General features: G+C 35.6%; 1 protein-coding gene across 1 annotated transcript in view; it reads left to right on the top strand.

Moving 5' to 3' along the window:
• Window positions 1-2,499: 2,499 nt before the first annotated feature.
• Window positions 2,500-19,580, top strand: part of LOC117701322 (zinc finger Y-chromosomal protein 2-like) — a 45,620-nt gene continuing 28,539 nt past the window's right edge. Inside the window, exon 1 of the mRNA XM_076706220.1 lies at window positions 2,500-2,645. The gene's annotated coding sequence lies outside the window, so the exon portion shown is untranslated. The remainder of the gene's footprint in view (window positions 2,646-19,580) is intronic.

The raw sequence follows: 19,580 nt of genomic DNA, 5'->3' as shown, positions 1-19,580 counted from the left end.
GATATATATATATATATTATGCATATATGTATATATGCATTATATATATAAAATCACCGAACAAGCAGTGGTTAAATGAGATGGCAGAATATACATATAAATTATATGTGTAATGTACGCCTTCAGAAGCAGAAGAAAACTCAGAGTCCATTATTGCTACAGTGGTATTTAAGAGTTAGGCAATACCCTCCTGCTCCTGCCGGCATTTGAAGTTGCAGCACAAGACAGGGAGCCAAGGATCTAAGCGGCAAGGAAGCGAAAGAGGGGGAGGTGCATGGGGAGTGGGACGTAGTGCGTGGGGCAGGGTACGTGGGACGTTGGGCGTGGGGCGTAGGGCGTGAGACGTGGAGCGTAGGGCGTGGCAGGGGTCCGTGTGGGTGGGGCATGGAGAGAAAACGCAAGGACCGGTGAGCTTCAAACGGTCGTTCTTCATTTTCTGGCGTTCTGGGCAGGACGGTGAGTTTAAGGTTTAACGGTTGGTTGTTTGCCAACACTCTGAGAGTGGGGCTGCTTTTTTGTTAGCTACTAAGTCCCTCTTCCTTCTTTCCTTCCATCAGCTAGAGCCGGGGTCCAGTACTCTGAGGAAAGGTTGGCCTGCAGCACTTGCCGTCAATGCTTACCCCTTTACAGTGGTCTGGTGAGTTCTGGGTTTGGTCACAGCCTTGGGCCTAGTGTGAACTCTGTACCAGGTTTCTGGCCTGTTCTCTGGTATAGTACATAAGTTGGCGTTCCCTGCTAGGTCTCTTAATTGTGTAGGCTGGAGAAGGCTGCAGTTAGGTCGTGCTGCAGCAACGGCCACAGCAAGTGGCAGTAAACAGGCAGCGGTTGGGGCAAAAGAGGTCTGGTAGATGTACAGGGGTCCTACTTTCCCAGTTATGGTACAGGAGTGAGGTCTGATGAAGAGTGCCAGCCAGGAGGTAAAGGCCCCGGCCCCCGCCTGGTTGCTACAGGCATGCGTGGGAAATCGGTGGTCGCGAGGCAAGATGGCGGCTGTTTGGTACCTGTTGGTTCAGGAGAAAGGAAGTCACCATTTTTAATGTCGGCTTAAGACGGAAAACCCCTCTGTAGGCTGGATGTAGTAGAGCTTGCTGCAACAAGGGATACTGTATACCTGGTACTTTAGGAACGAATGGATTTCTTGGCTGTGTCATCTTTATGGCAGCACCATCATACTGGTTCAGCCTGTTTACTACCAGGCGAATGTAGCTAGCTTCTAACACTAAAAGTAGAACTTTATAAAAACAATATTATTGCTTTTGTTCTCTAAAACAGAAAGCACAAACACAAACAGGAAAGCACAAGATGAGGGAGAGTAAAACTCAGCTTTCCAGTTTATTCGAAACTACTTTCAGTAGGGCTGTCGAAAGTCTTACTGTTTGAAGGAAGTCTTTGGGGAAAACATGTGTTTTCAGAACTTAAAGTAATGAATATATATGTGGTTTAATGCTAGAGTGTTTATTTTCATTTTTAAAGTCTTAACTTTACTCAAAGCATTTTTTTTCTTTTACATACTTACATATTTTGCTGGAAAACCGGAATCCTGTGTTTGTTCACTATGAAAAAAGATTCAGCATCTGTCTGTCTTCCAAAGTTCTGTGCTGAAATTTCATCGGAAAAGAAATCTCCCATCAAGGAAATGGTTCTGAAATAGGATGGCCTTTTCATAAGCTTACTTAAAGGATGGGAAAGGTTTTGTCAAGTAGACAAAGGAATAGAGGAAATAATTTAACAAACAGAAATCTCTTCTGAGAACAAATCTAGTCTGTCTAGAGTTGATTTATAGGTAGGAGTACTGTATAAATTTAGACCAGAAAAGCCTGTAGTTAGGAAAGACTTAATGTCCGCAGGCTTGTTTGATATTCACATAGTTCGTGCTAAAACCATTTCTGGATCCATTGCAGGTGTGACAAAGTTGAGTGATAACGGGAGCTAGTAGTAAATTGCTATTATTGTTAAGTTTTTTTCCCTAAGAATATTGCTTTTTAAGTGGTGATCTTTCTTAGAGGTTAACTCTGTTTTTTTTTTTTTTCTAAAGTAGTATAAGTGAAGTACCATAAGTATTTCATACTTGAAATAGTAAGAGTTTATCTTTGTTGAAAATACAGGGATGATTTGGAAAGTTTTTTTAATTGTTGAGAAATAAGTTAGAAAAAACAATGTTTCATTGTACTTTAAAGTCTCACTGATCTTATAATCATTTATTACTTTTCACTTATATTTTTAGATGCTTTAAGGATGACCTAGGTGTTGAAGTTTCAAAAAAAAAAATAATGTGAATGAGTGCTTATTTCATACAATTTGTGATTTAAAAAAAAAGTTTTCTGTTTTCTTAGGTTGCAGGGTTAAAGTAATGCTTCATGAGATAATTCAAGTAAAACAGAATTCTTAAGTCATTCAAATCATGGTTTAGAAGAGGGCATTGCAAAGGGCAGACTAGAAGCAAGTTACAAATGTGTTATTCGTTGGCACTTGCTAATTTATTCTGTTTGTTGACTGTAGAAGTAGTTTCTTGATATCTTGGCAGCTGAAGAAGCTTAAACAGAAGAATTTCATGTTGCACAGTACAAAAGCAAAAGGTGTTTCCAGTACAGCCATTATGAGTATGCAAGATTAAGATAAAATTAAAAGCATACTTTTTATGTCAGGTAAGAGTTTTAAAAGATATCTACAGAAATGCTTACATGTTTATTTTAATTGTTCTTGTTGTTGTTTAAATTATAAATGTTTTTCGATCAGGTTGGGGGGCCTTAATAATTGGGAGAAATTACTGATGAATTAGTTCATTAGACATTGATCTTGTTAATTGGTGATTTGTAACTGTGTGCATTTGCAGGTGCATATGTGCATGGAAACATGTGAATGGATATGGCCTGTGTGTATAGAGAGATAGAGTATAACTCAGGTGTTGTTTCATTATCTTGCTTTTTTCTTTGATCTCTCATAGTCTTTCCAAGTAGGCCAGACTAGCTAATTTAAGCCCCACTTTTCCAGCTCTGGTATCACAAATGTGTGCCATGTAGTCTCTTACTATTTTAAGGTAGATCTAGGACTCAAACTCTCAAGGCAAACACTTAACGGAATGAGTGATCTCTCCAGGTGCCATTTTTCACTTTTTATTTAGATTATTTTAAAACATGCTCATTTACTGGTTTTGAAGTAGTTTGTGCTTTTTATAATGGCCTATACACCAACTCTTAAAATAAATTTCAAGACCATTACTTTTCCATATCTCCCTAATTAAAATAATTTTTTTAGGAAAGCAGAATTTGAGGCTGGCTTCAAAAATGAGTAAGAAAAAGGGAAATTTTTCTTACAACCTAGTAAATTTGTTGTTAGTATAGTTTAAGCTACCTATATTTGATTAAACAGCATCTACATTTTATTATTTACTTATTTTTGGTCCAACTTAAAATGTTCTTTAGCATTATGTAGTTAAATTGCATATGGGGCAGAAAAAGGAGATAACCTCAAGCCCACTGTTTTCATTAGGTGGCTACATAAATTGGGTATGATTAGCAAATAAATATTTCAAGTTTGTATTGCCTGTTTGGTTACTTAATTTCACTTGGAGAGCTGTTTAAGTTATATTTAACCTTCTCCTGGTCTCCAAGGTTAAATAAATAATTAAGAATCTAATAATTATTTGACCTTCTTAGTTGTTTATATTTGTTTGGGTTTTTTTTCACTATAGTGTTTGCTGTCTCTAATTCATTATGTAAATTATGCTGGTCTCAAAATTGAGGCTTTCCTGCCTGTAATATGCTGAAAGTATTTTTTATAAGCATTTTGCTTTCCTCTACAGTCTTTAAACTGCCAGGACTTAAATGAACATTTACACGGTGTGAAATAAATCAATAGCTGTGTAGGATTTGAAACAAGAGAGTAAAAAGTATATAATTTTAAATGTACAAGAGAAGACCAATTTATGGACTTTTGGTATTTTACTACATCCATGTACTTAAGCATATTTATTAGCTCTTAAAGCTTTAATATCGTTAATGAAAATTGAATTGGTAATATCTTAGGTGAAAATGAAAGAGAATTTATGCATATTGTTTAATATGGATTTTCCCACATAGATAGAAAGTGACAGCTGTTTTTTTCTTTTTAAGATTATTATATGCATTACTCCTTCCTCTTTCCTTCCTTCAAACTCTACATTTACCCCATCTGTTAGCCTTCAAATTAATTTTTCATTGTTTGTGTGTGTGTGTGGGGTGTGTGTGTGTCTATGTCTGTGTCTGTGTCTATGTAACTTCTGATGTTACTAGAAGACACAGTTTCTGAGCAAACTCTATGATTCTCAAGCCCTTACTTAGGCTGTCTTCCACAATATTTCCAAAACAGGTGTGAAAGTGTTTTGAAGATGGATCCATTGGGATTAGAATCCATGACTGCATCTTGATTGGTTCTGGTTTTCTGATTTATTCTGGTAGTAATTTCTTGATTTATTCTGGTAGTAATATCCTTCTGTTGTAAAATGAACTCTTCTTGATGAGAGTTAAAGGCTACACTTGTTTGTATTATAAAGACAGAAGTTCATAGATTGTTGTAGAGATAATGCTGGTGTAGTAAGTTAACAGAGAACTCCTCTAATAACTATGATTTTGCTACCACTTTGTACGATACCTAGATTTCTAGTATCAGTAGTCTCATTCATCAGGTCATAAGGTCAAGTAGAGTACTGTTGATTTCCCACAAGATATTTGTTCCACTATTGCCTCCATAGAGTTACCATGTCATGATAGCAACTTGATGTGGTTCAGATCACCTTAGCTGGGTAGGACCTTTTGAAGTTTGCATGGCTCCTTCAGATATGTATCAGTGAATACGTACCATGCATGTCCTTTTGGGTCTGAGTTACCTCACTTAGGATAATATTTTCTAGTTTCATCCATTTGCCTGCAAAACTCAGGATATCTTTGTTTTTAATAGCTGAGCAGTATTCCAGTGTGTTAATGTATCACATTTTCTGTATCCATTCTTTTATTGTAGGACATCTGGGTTGTTTCCATCTTCTGGCTATCACAAATAAGGCTGCCATGAACATAGTGGAGCAGGAGCCCCTGTGGCATGGTGGGGAATCTTTTGAGTATATTCCCAAGAGTGGTATAGCTGAGTCTTCAGGTAGATATGTTTCCAACTTTCTGAGGAACCTCCAGATTAATTTCCAGAGTGGTTGTACCAGTTTGCAATCCCACCAGCAGTGGAGGACTGTTTCTCTTTCTCTACATCCTCGCCAGCATCTGCTGTCACCTGAGGTTTTGATCTTAGCCATTCTGGTTCTGACTGGTATAAGGTAGAATCTCAGGGTTGTTTTAATTTGCATTTCCCTGATGACTGAGGATGTTGAACATTTCTTTAACTGCTTCTCAGTTGTTTAGATCGATACCCTGGTTTTTTTTGGTTTTTTTTTTTGTTTTTGTTTTGTTTTTTGTTGGTTTTTTTTTTTTGATTGGATTGTTTGGATTTTCTGGTGGTTAGCTTCTTGAATTCTTTATATATTTTGGATATTACTCTTCTGTCAAATGTGGGGCTAGTGAAGTTTTTTTTTTTTTCACAATCTGTAAGTTGCCAATTTGTCCTATTGTCTATGTCTCTTGCCTTACAGAAGCTTTTTCAGTTTCATGAGGTCCAGTTTATCAATGGTTGATCTTAGAGCCTGAGCCATTGGAGTTCTGTTTAGGAAATTCCTTGCCTCCCCCAACTCTCTGTGCCCGTGAATTTGATAAACAATTTCTCACTTTCTCTTCTATTAGATTCAGTGTATCTGGTTGTATATTGAGGTCCTTGATCCACTTGGATTTGAGCTTTGTACAATGTGAGAAATACGGATCTATTTTCATTTTTCTATATACTGATTGCCAATTAGACCAGCACCATTTATTGAAGATAACTTTCTTTTTTCTATTTGTATTTTTTTTGGCTTCTTTGCAGAAATCAAGTATCCATAGGTGTGTGGGTTCATTTATGGGTCTTCAGTTGTATTCCATTGATCTACCTGTACCAATACCTGTACCAATATCATGCAGTTTTTATCACTATTGCTTTGTATTACAGCTGGAGGTCAGGGATGGTGATTTCCCCCAGAAGTTCTTTTATTGTAGATAGAAATAGTTTAAATTTGATTTTGTCATAGAATATCCTTTTCTCCATCTATGTTAATTGAGAGTTTTGCATGGTATAATAGCCTGGGTTGTCATTTGTGTTCTCTTTTAGGGTCTGTATGACCTCTGTCTAGGCTCTTCTGGCTTTTAGGGTCTCTGTTTAGACTCTGGTGTAATTATGATACACCTTTATATGTGACTTTGCCTGTTTTCTTACAGCTTTTAAGATTCTTTCTTCATTCTGTGCATTTAGTGTTTGGATTATTATGTGATGAGAGAATTTTCTGGTCCAATCTATGTGGTGTTCTGTAGGCTTCTTGCACAGTTACGGCCATGACTTTTTTTATGTTGTGGACGTTTTCTTCTTCAGTTTTGCTGAAGATATTTTCTCATCCTTTGAGATGAGAATCTTTGCTCTCTTCCATTCCTGTTATTCTTAGGTTTGGTCTTTTCTTTGTGTCCTGCATTTCCTAGATGTTTTGGGTTAGTTGTTGTTGTATGTTTTGAATTTTCTTTGACAGTTTTGTAAAGTATCTTCTGCAGCTGAAATTCTCTTTTCCATCTACTTTTTGTTGTTATTGTTGTTGTTTTTTCAAGACGGTTTCTCTGTGTATCCCTGGGTGTCTTGAAACTCACTCTGTAGACCAGGCTGGCCTCGAACTCAGAAATCCGCCTGCTTCTGACTCCCTAGTGCTGGGATTAAAGGCATGTGACACCACTGCCTGGCTCTTCCATCCCTTGTATTCTGTGGATGATGCTTTTTTAATCAGTAGCTTCTGACACCTTTCCTAGGTTTTTCCATTTCCAAGGTTGCCTCTCTTTTGTGATTTCTTTATTGTTTCTACTTCCACTTGTAGGTCTTGGACCACTTTGTTCAATTTCTGCACCTGATTGATTGTGTTTCCCTGTATTTCTTTAAGGGATTCGTTTCCTATTTAAGAATTGATTTGGAATTTTGATGGGGATTGCATTGAATCTGTAGATTGCTTTTGGCAAGATGGCCATTTTTACTAAGTTAATCCTGCCAATCCAGGAGCATGGGAGATCTTTCCACCTTCTGAAATCTTCTTCTATTTCTTTCTTCAGAGACTTGAGGTTCTTGTCATACAGATCTTTCATTTGCTTGGTTAGATTTACACCAAAGTATTTTATATTATTTGTGACTATTTTGAAGGGTGTCATTTCCCTAATTTCTTTCTCAGCCTGTTTTCCTTGGAGTAGAGGAAGGCTACTGATTTGTTTGAGTTGATTTTATATCCAGCCACTCTGCTGAAGTTGTTTATCAGGTTTAGGAGTTCTCTGGTTGAAGTTTTGGGGTGACTTAAGTATACTATCATATCATCTGCAAATAGTGAAATATTGACTTCTTCCTTTCCTATCTTATCCCTTTGACTTCCTTTTGTTGTCTAATCGCTCTGGCTAGGACTTCCAGTACTGTATTGAATAGGTAGGGTGAGAGTGGGCAGCCTTGTCTAGTCCCTGACCTTAGTGGGATTGCTTCAAGTTTCTCTCCATTTAGTTTGCTGTTGGCTACTGGCTTGCTGTATATTGATGCTTTTACTATGTTTAGGTGTGGGCCTTGAATTTCTGACCTTCCCAAGACTTTTACCATGAAGGGATGTTGAATTTTGTCAAATGCTTTCTCAGCATCTAGTGAGATGATCATGTGGTTTTTTTCTTTGAGTTTGTTTATATGGTGGATTACATTGATGGATTTCCGTATACTGAACCATCCCTGCATTCCTGGGATAGAGCATACTTGATTATGAAGGAATCTGATTGTTTTGATGTGTTTTTGGATTTGGTTTATAAGAATTTTATTGAGTATTTTTGCATCGATACTCATAAGGGAGATTGGTCTGAAGTGCTCTTTCTTTGTTGGGTCTTTGTGAGGTTTAGGTATGAGCGTGTTTGTAGCCTCATAGAGTAAACTGGTTAGTGTTCCCTCTGTTTCTGAAGAGAATTGATATTAGGTCTTTCTGGAAGGTCTGATAGAATTCTGCACTAAAACCATCTGGTCCCGGACTTTTTTTGGTTGGGAGACTTTTAATGACTGCTGCTATTTCTTTAGGGATTATGGGACTGTTTAGATGGTTTATCTGGTCCTGATTTAACTTTGGTACCTGGTATCTGTCTAGAAAATAGTCCATTTCATCCAGATTTTCCAATTTTGTTGAGTATAGGCCTTTGTAGTAGGATCTGATGGGTTTTTTTTTTTTAATTTCCTCAGTTTCTGTTGTTATGTCTCCCTTTTCAGTTCTGATTTTTATTCATTTGGATACTTTCTGTGTGCCCTCTGGTAAGTCTGGCTAAGGGTTTAATGTATCTTGTTGATTTTCTCAAAGAACCAGCTCCTGGCTTTGTTGATATTTTGTATAGTTCTTTCTGTTTCGACTTGGTTGATTTCAGCCCTGAGTTTGATTATTTCCTGCTGTCTACTCCTCTTGTGTGTTCTAAAGCTTTCAAGTGTACTGTCAAGTGTACTGTTAGCATGCGCTGTCTCCATGTTTTTGTAGGCCCTTAGCGGTGCTTTCAGTAAGTCCCACAAGTTTTGGTCTGACGTGTCCTCATTTTAATTAAATTCTACAAAGTCTTTAATTTCTTCATTTCTTCCTTGACCAAGTTACCATTGAGTAGAGCACTGTTCAGTTTCCACATGTATGTGAGCTTTCAATTGTTTTTGCCATTATTGAAGACCAGCCTTATTCCATGGTGATCTGATAGGGTGCAAGGGATTATTTCAGTCTTTTTGTATCTGTTGAGGCCTGCTTTGTGACCAATTACATGGTCTGTTTTGGAGAAGGTACCATGAGGTGGTGAGAAAAAGGTATGTTCTTTTGTTTTAGGATGAAATGTTCTGTAGATACCAGTTAAATCCATTTGGTTCATAACTTCTGTTACTTTCATTGTGTCTCTGTTTAGTTTCTGTTTCCATGATCTGTCCATTGCTGAGAGTGGGGTGTTGAAATCCCCCAGTATTATTGTGTGAGGCACAATGTATGCTTTGAGCTTTAGTAAAGTTTCTTTTATGTAGGTGGGTGCCCTTGCATTTGGAACATAGATGTGCAGAATTGACAGTTCATCTTGGTAGATTTTTTTCTTTGATGGGTATGAAGTGTCCTTCCTTATCTTTTTTGATAACTTCTGGTTGAAAGTCGATTTTATTTGATATTAGAATGGCTATTTCAGCTTGTTTCTTGGGACCATTTGCTTGGAAGAATGTTTTCCATCCTTTTACTCTGAGACAGTGTCTGTCTTTGTTGCACAGGTGCATTTCCTGTATGCAGCAAAATTCTGGGTCCTGTTTATGTATCCAGTCTGATAGTCTGCGTCTTTTTATTGGAGAATTGAGTCCATTGATGTTAAGAGATATTAAGGAAAAATGATTGTTGCTTCCTGTTATCTTTGTTATTAGAGGTGGAATTGTGTTTGTGTAGCTGTCTTCTTTTGGAGTTGTTGGAAGAATATTTTTTTGCTTTTTCTAGGTTGTAGTTTCCCTCCTTGTGTTGGAGTTTTCCATCAATTATTCCTTGAAGTGCTGGGTTTGTGGAAAGATATTGTGTAATTTTGATTTTGATTTTGTCATGGAATATCTTGGTTTCTCCATCAGTAGTGATTGAAAGTTTTGCTTGCTATAGTACTCTGAGCTGGCATTTGTGTTCTCTTAGGGTCTGTATGATAGCAGTCCAGAATCTTCTGGCTTTTATAATCTCTGGTGAGTAGTAGTCTGGTGTAATTCTTACAGGTCTGCTTTTATATGTTACTTTACCTTTTTCCCTTACTGCTTTTAGTATTTTTTTCTTTGTTTTGTGCATTTGATGTTTTGATTATTATGTGACGGGAGGTATTTCTTTTCTGGTCTAGTCTATTAGGAGTTCTGTAGGCTTCTTGTATATTTATGGACATCTGTTTCTGTAGGTTAGGAAAGTTTTCCTCTATACTTTTGTTGACTGTGTCTACTGACCCTTTAAGCTGGGAGTCTTCCCCCTCATCTATACCTATTATCCTTAGGTTTGGTCTTCTCATTGTGTCCTGGATTCCCTGGATGTTTTGGGTTAGGAGCTTTTTGCATTTTTCATTTTCTTTGACAGTTGTGCTGATGTTTTCTATGGTATCTTCTGCACCTGAGATTCTGTCTTCTATCTCTTTGTAGTCTGTTGGTGATGCTTGCATCTGTGACTCCTGATTTCTTTTCCAGGTTTTCTATCTCCAGGGTAGTCTCCCTTTGAGATTTCTTTATTGTTTCTACTTCCATTTTTAGATGCTGGATGGTTTTGTTTAATTTCTTCACCTGTTTGGTTGTGTTTTCTTGCAATTTTTAAATGGATTTTTGTGTTTCCTCTTTAAGGGCTTCTACCTGTTTACCTGTGTTCTCCTGTACCTCTTTAAGGGAGTTATTTATGTCCTTCTTAAAGTCCTCTATCATCGTCATGAGAAGTGATTTTAATTCTGAATCCTGTTTTTCTCGTGTGATGGTGTGTTTAGGACTTGCTGTGGTGGGAGAACTGGGTTTTGATGATGCCAAGTAACTTTGATTTCTGTTGCTTATGTTCTTGTGCTTGCCTTTCACCATGTGGTTAACTCTATTGCTACCTGTACTCACTGGTTCTGACTGGAGCCTGTCTCTCCAGTTATCTTGCTTGTGTCTGAACTCCTCAGGGTCCAGATGTCTATGTGATCCTGTGTGCCTGAGCTCTTGGTTGGAAGAACTGCTGGGACTCAGGCCACCTCTGGGATCCTGAAATCCTGCTGTTGGGAGTGCAGTGGTTCCTCTAGGATGGCTCAGGATATGGTGTCTTCATGGGAAAAGACCATCTAGGTGTCTGCCCCAGCCACAGGGACCAAGCGAGGGGTCGAGGGGGAGTGGTATTTCTCAGGGGATTTGGGTGCCTTGTGGGTCCTGAGCACCCGCTGCTCCCAGTTGTAGCTCTGGGGCGTAGTGTAGTGGGAGAGTGTTCCTACCCATTGCTCTGAGTGCAGTGGCACCTCTAGGGTGTCTCAGGATATGGTGTCTTCATGGGAGCAGATCAGCTAGGTGTTTGCCCCAGCCACAAGGCAAGAATTGCTCTTTCAAGGTCTGTAAAAATTGTGTTGTAATTTTAATGGGGACTGCATTAAATCTGTAGATTGCTTTTTAGTAAGATGGCCATTTTTACTATGCTAATCCTACCTATCCATGTGAATGGGAGCTCTTTCCAGCTTCTGATATATCTTTGTGAATTTCTTCCTTCAGGGACTTTGAAGTTTTTGTCATACAGATCTTTTACTTGGTTATTTATAGTTAACACCAAGATATTTTATGTTATTCATGGATATTGTTGTTTCTCTAATTTCTTTCTAAACTCATTTGACATTTGCACAAAGCAGGACTATTTTTTTTTTTTTTAGTTTATCTTATATCCAGCCACTTTGCTGATATTTGAGGTATTTATCAGCTATAAAAGTTCTCTGGTAGAAATTTTGGGGTTGCTTATGTATATACTATTATATTATCTGCAAATATCAAATCTTTGACTTCTTCCTTTCCAATTTGTTTCTCCTTAATGTCTTTTAGTTGTCTTATTGCTCTAGGTAGGACTTCAAGTATTATATTAAATAGATAGTGAGAAAGTGGACAGCCTTGTCTCTTATTTTAGTAGAATTTATCTTTAAGTTTCTCTCCATTTAATTTGATGTTGGCTGTAACATCTTGCTGTATATTGCTTTTTATTGTGTTACTTATGTGTCTTGTATCCTTGATCTCTCTAATACTTCTAACATAAAAGGAGTATTGGATTTTGTCAGACTTTTTCAGTATCTAATGAGATGATCATATCATTTTTTCTTTTGTTTGTTTGTATGGTAGATTAAGTTGATAGATTTTTCATATATTGAACCATCCCTGAATCCCTGTGAAGACGCCTACTTGATGTTTTTTTATGTGTTCCTGGATTCAGTTTGAGAGGATTTTATGGAGTACTTTTGCATTAATGTTCCTAAGAGAGATCTGTCTGAAGTTCTCTTTCTCCGTTGAATCTTTGTGTGGTTTAGGTATCAGGGTGAGTGTAGCTTCATAGAATGAGTTTGGCCATGTTTCTATTTTGTGGAATATTTTAAGGAGTGTTAGTATTAGCTCTTCTTTGGATGTCTGGTAGAATTCTGCATTAAAACCGTCTGACCCTGAGCTTATTTTGGTTGGGAGACTTTTAATGATGCTTCTATTTAGGGGTTACAGGGATGGTTAAATAGTTCATGTGATCTTGATTTAAATTTGGTAAGTGGTACCTATCTCCCTCTGTCTAGAAAATCATCCATTTCATTAAGATTTCTTCAATTTTGTGGAATATAGGTTTTTGAAGTAAGACCTAATGATTCTTTGAATTTTCTCATTGTCTGTTTTATATCTCCCTTTTATGTCTGATTTTGTTAATCTATCTGTTGGTCAGATTAGCTAAGTATTTGTCTATCTTGTTGATTTTCTCAAAGAACCAGTTCTTGTCACTTCTTGTTAATTCTTTGTATTGTTTTGTTTGTTTGTTTGTTTGTTTGTTTGTTTCTAACTGATTGATTTCAGCCCTGATTTTATTTTCTGCACTCTACTCCTCTTTGATGTGCTTTCTGCTGCTTTTTTTTCCCCTAGAGCTTTCAGGTGTACTTTTAGATTGTTGTATGAGTACTTTCTAATTTCTTTATGGAGGCTCTTAGTGCTATGATCTTTCCTCTTAGCGCTGCTTTTATTGTGTCCCATAGTTTGGGTATGCTGTGCCTTCATTTTCATTGAATTCTAGAAAGTCTTTAATTTCTTTATATTTTCCCCCTGACACAGAGATCATTGACTAAAGAGTTGAACAATTTCCATGCATGTGTAGGCTTTCTGGTGTTTCTATGGTTGTTGAATTCCAGCTTCAATCCATAGTGGTCTGATAACATGCAAGGTGTTATTTCAATTTTCTTGTATTTTTGAGGCTTGCTTTGTGACCATCTATATGGTTTATCTTGGAGAGTGAACTATGTAGTGGTGAGAAGAAAGTATATTCTTTTGTGTTTGGACGAAATATTTTGTCAGTGTCTATTAGGTCCATTTGATTCATAATGTTTGTTTCATTATTTCTCTGTTTAGTTTTTGTCTGGCTGACCTGTTGATTAGTGAGAATCTAGTGTTGAGTCTTCCATTACTAATGTTTGATGTGTGATTTCAGCTTTAGAACTATTCTTCCTTTTTACAAATGTGGGTGCCCTTGTGTTGGGGCATAGATGTTCAGAATTAATATATCATCTTGGGGCCAGGCAGTGGTGGTGCACGCCTTTAATCCCAGCACTTGGGAGGCAGAGGCAGGTGGGTTTCTGAGTTTGAGGCCAGCCTGGTCTACAGAGTGAGTTCCAGGACAGCCAGGGCTACACAGAGAAACCCTGTCTGGAAAAAACAAAACAAAACAAAAAAATATCATCTTGGTAGATTTTTCCTTTCATCAGTATGAAGTGTCCTTCCCATAAAACCATGAATGGACTAAAAGAATAGTAAATAATAAATTGAATAATAGATATTGTGAAAAGATCACATCCTCAGTAATAAATGGAGGTTGCATTAACCACCATATGTCCAAAAATTGTAAATATATCAGACATAAGTAAATATATCAATAGGTTTCAAAACAGATAAAATTTATTTGAAATATACACAAACCATATAAGTGTCACAGATTATATATATTCAGTTTCTAGTAAGATTGATTACAATTAAAAAGGGAACATCATAGCAAAAATTAATTTTTAAAAAATCAGTGTTTGAAATTGTTTTGGGCAGAATATGGTGTCTCACAAATTTTATCTTAGCACTTGGGATGTAAAGGCAGACAGATTTTTGTGAGTTTGAGCCAGCTTTAATCTTCTACCAAGTTCCAGGCCAACCAGGCATACATAGTATGAACTTGTGTTAAAAACAACAACAACAACAACAAGAACAACAAAATTGTTCTTTGGCTCTACAGTAATTTTGGTCATAAGTGTAGCTTTTAGCAGCTGAGCCATCTCTCCAATCCTGGCTGTACAATAATTTACTTAACTATTTTAATTAAGTGTTTGCTAACTCTTATTTATTCCTCTACTATATTTACTTCTAATGTGTAGTACTAGAGATAGATCCATGTATCTTATGTATATACTAGCCAAATATTTTTCAACTAAGCTACATTAAGTGACCTTATTTTTCCCCCTCATACTTTTATTTTCCAGAAAAGTAAGCAAGCTCTTTATGTTATTTTTAGATTATTTGAATAATGATGTAGCTACAACAATCAGCATTGACTTGGTAACAAACCATAGTGATGATACTTAATTGCAATAGAGCTTATCTTAATTCCTTGGTATGAAAAATGAGGAATTAATCTCAGGATTAATTAATTAATTAATTAAAAGAGATTAACTAATTAATCTCTTTAGTCTTAATAGCAAGAATTGTGTAGGTGATTTATTAATAACACAGAAGCCCTCATACCAATCAGCTCTTTATTTCAAGAAGGAATCCCACTATTAAAACTTTTATTTACCCTCACTTTAGTTTTAAACTGTTTTGATCAGTACAAAAATAGAACTTATTGTTACAATTTTTTTGTCTTTCTTAAAAGTGACAGTATGTCTGGGAGGATTTACTAAAGTCTAAGGCCAATTTACACACAACAGGGAAACTTGTTTCAAAAAGAAAGAGGAAAGAATACACTAGATCATTGAGTTCAGTTTTATCTAATTTCTATTAAGTCCCCTAAACTCTTGCCAAATTCATGTTGTCTCCTAATTTCTGTTAAGTTTCCTAATCTCTGTTAAATTCTAGCAAGTTAAACTTTTATGTACTTAACAGTAACATGGATATCAATGTGCAAAACCATGTACAAGTGTGTTCTGTAGTAGAATACAACTACCAACAAACATAAAAAAAACTAACATTTTTTACTATCATGACATTACTATCATTTTTTACTATATACCTGACATCATTCTGTAAATATATGTTCTAGTAGTCTGCATTTCTAGTCCATTTTCTGTTTTCTGTTGAAATAGCAAATAAAGAATCTAATCAAATGCACTTTTGCTCGTGCTTTTAAAAATAATATAGCAATAATTTCACACACTAGCATTTGTATTAGCCTGTATGCAAATAAAGTAAAATTATAGCTGACTTTTGGATTTAAAGTTTACAGAGAGTTGGTCTTTTTTTGCTGAGTAAAATCTTGTAGTAATTGGTCTCTTGCTGAAGTTTATCTTTCTGTGTGTGTGGTTTTTTTTTTTTTACATGAATAAGTATTAAACTATCTGGGCACTTACTAATGAATAAATATTAATCTGAAACTTCATTAATCTAGTTCCACCAATAACTTGCCAGTGTCACATCTCTTGGTTAGAGATACCTACCTGCAGAACCTTCCTGTAGTTATCAGACACAGTAATGACAAAAATGTATGCCAGACTTCTCTTTACAGCCATCATCTACCAAGTCTGTGCCAAAGTAGAGTGGGAAGGAAATACACTGTCTTGTTGGAGTAGTAATATACTTAGAATAAAAAAAATTAAGAAATGCTGAAATTTCTGAACAGTAGATTCCTCCCTATGATTTTGGAGAGCTAATCTGCCTATAAAGTGTGAAATATCTTGTTCATACCATTAATTTGTATAGGATCCCCAGTTACTTGTGGATGTCATTGAAAAGTATAATATTTGAGAGATTATTTTCTCTCTAGAGAAATAGAAGAAATAAAGTTGAAAGCAAATAGTTGTGATGAAAATAAAGCAAAAGAGAAATTGTGAAGAAGGGCTTAATAGAATTTGTCAACTCCAGTTGTAGAGATGGAGGAAAAGCTGGCTTTTATTCAGGTCAAATATTTAGCATCATGTTGGCTATATTAGGACTTTGTGATCATGTTCATATAGCTGATGATTTGTTGTTGTTGTTGTTGTTGTTGCAGTTCTGCCCCAAGTGTTGATATTACAAAAGTATCATACCATTTTCTGCTCTACTTTTAAGTCCCTTAAAGAACTCAGTGACAATTGTTACATTAGTTATCTGCAGTTCATATAATTTTTATTTAAGTTGAGCAAACTGAGGATATAAATTTGGTTTATTGCTGTATAAGTAACATCTTAAAAGACAAAGTAAAGGAAATAACAGCAATTTGGAGTTTTCTTGTTACAAAATATTTTTAAAGATTTTACATTTTTTTTCAATATGTGTACTTGTTTATCTTGCAATCCAAATCATCATACGGGTGATTCTGAGCCTCCTGATAAGTGGCTCACTTTCAAGAGCAGTACATGTTCTTAATAACTGAGCCATTGCTCTAGCTGCAACAAATATTAACATTATAATCCAGAACTTTTTATTTGAAGGTATTGGATTTCATAAAACATAATTTTTCTGGAAAACGAATAAAATCAATATTTTAAAACCCCTTTGTTATATAAACTACAGTTAATTTTGTTCTATTAATTTCATACTATTTTCTTAAAGATCATTTAACTTATGTCTGCTGATATCATGTTAAGAAATGAAAAATGAGCCACCATCTTCTTCCAGTAGTTGAGACCAAGAGCAAACCCAAATTTGAATTCTCTTATTTTTCTGTGTGTTTGTCTTCTGTCTATGAATTGTGGTTTGTAACCTTATCTCTAATCTATTGTGTGTATGTTTGACCCTTTGGTCTATTTATTGAACAGCACAGAACACATGGTGTGGGAAAGGGATGGGGATACTTTTTACAGAACTCTTTATAGAGTCTTTCAAGAGAAGTTACTGATTGAGACTAATGCTCAAAACTTAAAACAGATGTTATTAACACATATTCAGGTTTCTTCCAATATTGATGGGAAATTTGTTTTGTTTTATTATTGATTACAACCTTTTGGCTAACTCCAGCAAATGATTACCACAATCACATACAGTATAGTGAGTCGTGGGCATTGAAGAGCAAATTTAATTAATTTAAAATTAATGCTATGCATTTACATAGTTATAAAAACTTGTTGCATGGGAAATCCAAGGCATATGGTTGTTTTTTTTTAAGGCAGGTTAAACGTCTATTGAGTGTACAATAAACTAGCAGGTTGATTATACAGATTTGTTTTTTTTTTAAAGGTTTATTACTTAATTTTCCATGCACATATGTCTTATTATGGGTATTTTCACATGTGTGAAGATGGTCAAGGAGCCTGTAAGAGGGTAATAGATGCCGGAGTAACAGCTGTGAACCACCACTCCCGACTTAGTTTCTGGGAACCAAACTGGAATCCTTTGAAAGTATAAATACATGCTTTTAACCACTAAACTGTCACTCCATTTCCAAACATATAGTTTAAAGTGATATCAAAGTATATATTATTTACATGATGGCAGTATCTGGGAAAAGTTTAGTTTCTGGAGGTAAAAAGTATTTAGAAAGGCTTTTACCGTTTTCAACATTTGTAACCAAGGAGAATTCTATTAAATAAACTTAAGACATGGTTAGTTGCTGTGGAAACTCAGAAGAAAGAAAATTTTTATTAGCAGTTTTTATTGTTTGTGTAGAGGAGGAAAAAACATGTTGGAGGATGGGAATTAATGCCATATAATAAGGCAGGCTTTTTATTAAAAAAGAATTGTGAATTTAGAGAGATACCATATTTCAATTTTTAAAAGATTTATATTATTTTTAATTATCTGTTATTGAAGAGTGTTTGCACAGAAGTTCATATGTCTGCAGAAGCCAGAGGAGGAATCAGATCTCCTAGAGCTGAAATTAATAGGCAGTTTTCATATCAGGACCTTAAGTCAGGTCCTTTGCAAAAGCAGTATGCGGTCTTATTACTGAGCCTTTTTCAATCTCGCTTATTTATTTTGAAATTTATTTGTATGAGTATGTTCACACAAACCCATGTGTTGCATATAAGTCTGTGCATGCCATTGTAAATACACATATTAAGGTCAAGGTGTAACATACAAGAGTCAGCTCTCCTTTTATCATGTAGGTCCTGAGATCAAATTCAGTCTTCATACTTGGAATCGTGGTAATAACTTTTGTATCCTGAGCAGTCTTGGCAACCCCTCTTTTTTTCTTTTTTGGCAGCTCCTTGACACCTACATTTTTTCTTTTTTTCTTTTTTCTTTTTTTCTTCTTTCTGTTTCTCTGAAGAGTAAGAGGCAACAAAACACAGTTATTGGAACTATGGTAAATGATTTGAGGATACATCTCAGAATACTACAGGCTACAGAGTCTGAGGCTGAATTAAGTTATCAGGATACCAGTAAACATTTTAAATGGAAAATTGTCATTATTTAAATTTTGTTTTAGAAAATTTGCTCACTTTTATATGTATTTTACATTATATTACATACAGAATTTATAAGATACAGACTGGAAATAATTATCATGGAGAGTAGTATAAGATCCCCCAAAATATGAAGTACAAAGTGTATTAGATAAGACCTTATAAGAAAGTACAAGGGATAGTCATGAGGCACTAGAAAGGAGAGGATAGCCCAAGTCTGGTTTTTAGAGGGCAGAATGCATGAGAAAAAGTACATGAATAAATTTGAGTTTTCATAGTTTGATTTTTTTTCAGGCTTTGTGTTATAGTCTCTAGAAGTATTAAGAATCTAGCTCTAAAGCTGGATGGTGGAGGTGCATACCTTTAATCCCAGCACTCAGCAAGCAAAGGCATACAGAACTCTGTGAGTTCAAGGCCAGCCTTGTCTGCAGAGTGAATTCCAGGACAGTCAGGACTCCACAGAGAAACCCTGACTTAAAAGGAAAATAAAATGGCTCTAAATAAGTTAGAGCAAAGAACATTTTATTTGTAACAAAAGCATAATAACAGTGTTTGATATTTCTAAAATTAGTCCTAGTTTATAAAACAAGGTTTTCTGAGAGGATTGATAGTTCATACAAAAAGATTATCATGCTTTCAGTTTTAAACAGAAACATACATTTGAGCTGCTGATGCAGTTTATTTGGTAAAGTGCTTGCCTAACATCCATAAGGCCCTGGGAATAATAATGACTTATGCCTGAAAATTCCCGCACCACAGAATTTGATACCAGAGGATGAGAAGATCAAGGTAATTTGGTCACTGTGTAACTAATAGGAAGATAGCCTTAGATTTATAAAGCACTATCTTAGAAAACCAAACAACAACAATAACAAAAACCTGAATCTAAATGTATTACTAAAGGTTTTTATAAGATACAGTGGCTCATTCTATAAGTTCCCTTGACACCAACCCTAGCGACCTGAGTCCAGTCCCTGGCACTAACATGATAGAAAGCGAGAACCACCTTTTACAAGTTTTCCTCTGGCCTGAACACTAATGCTTTGGTACTTATGCCTATATAAGACATATAAAAATTAAAAATTTTAAGCTAAATATTGGGTAAATATAAGAAAGTTAATAATGTATTTGCATAAAAATAAAGACATCTACTTTATATTAAAACAAAATATAAAGAAAATTTGTGTTTAATTTTTGTCTAGG

This window comes from Arvicanthis niloticus (assembly GCF_011762505.2).
Source record: "Arvicanthis niloticus isolate mArvNil1 chromosome Y unlocalized genomic scaffold, mArvNil1.pat.X SUPER_Y_unloc_4, whole genome shotgun sequence".
Classification (NCBI taxonomy): Eukaryota; Metazoa; Chordata; class Mammalia; order Rodentia; family Muridae; genus Arvicanthis; species Arvicanthis niloticus.
This window is presented reverse-complemented; position numbering and strand designations above follow the sequence as displayed.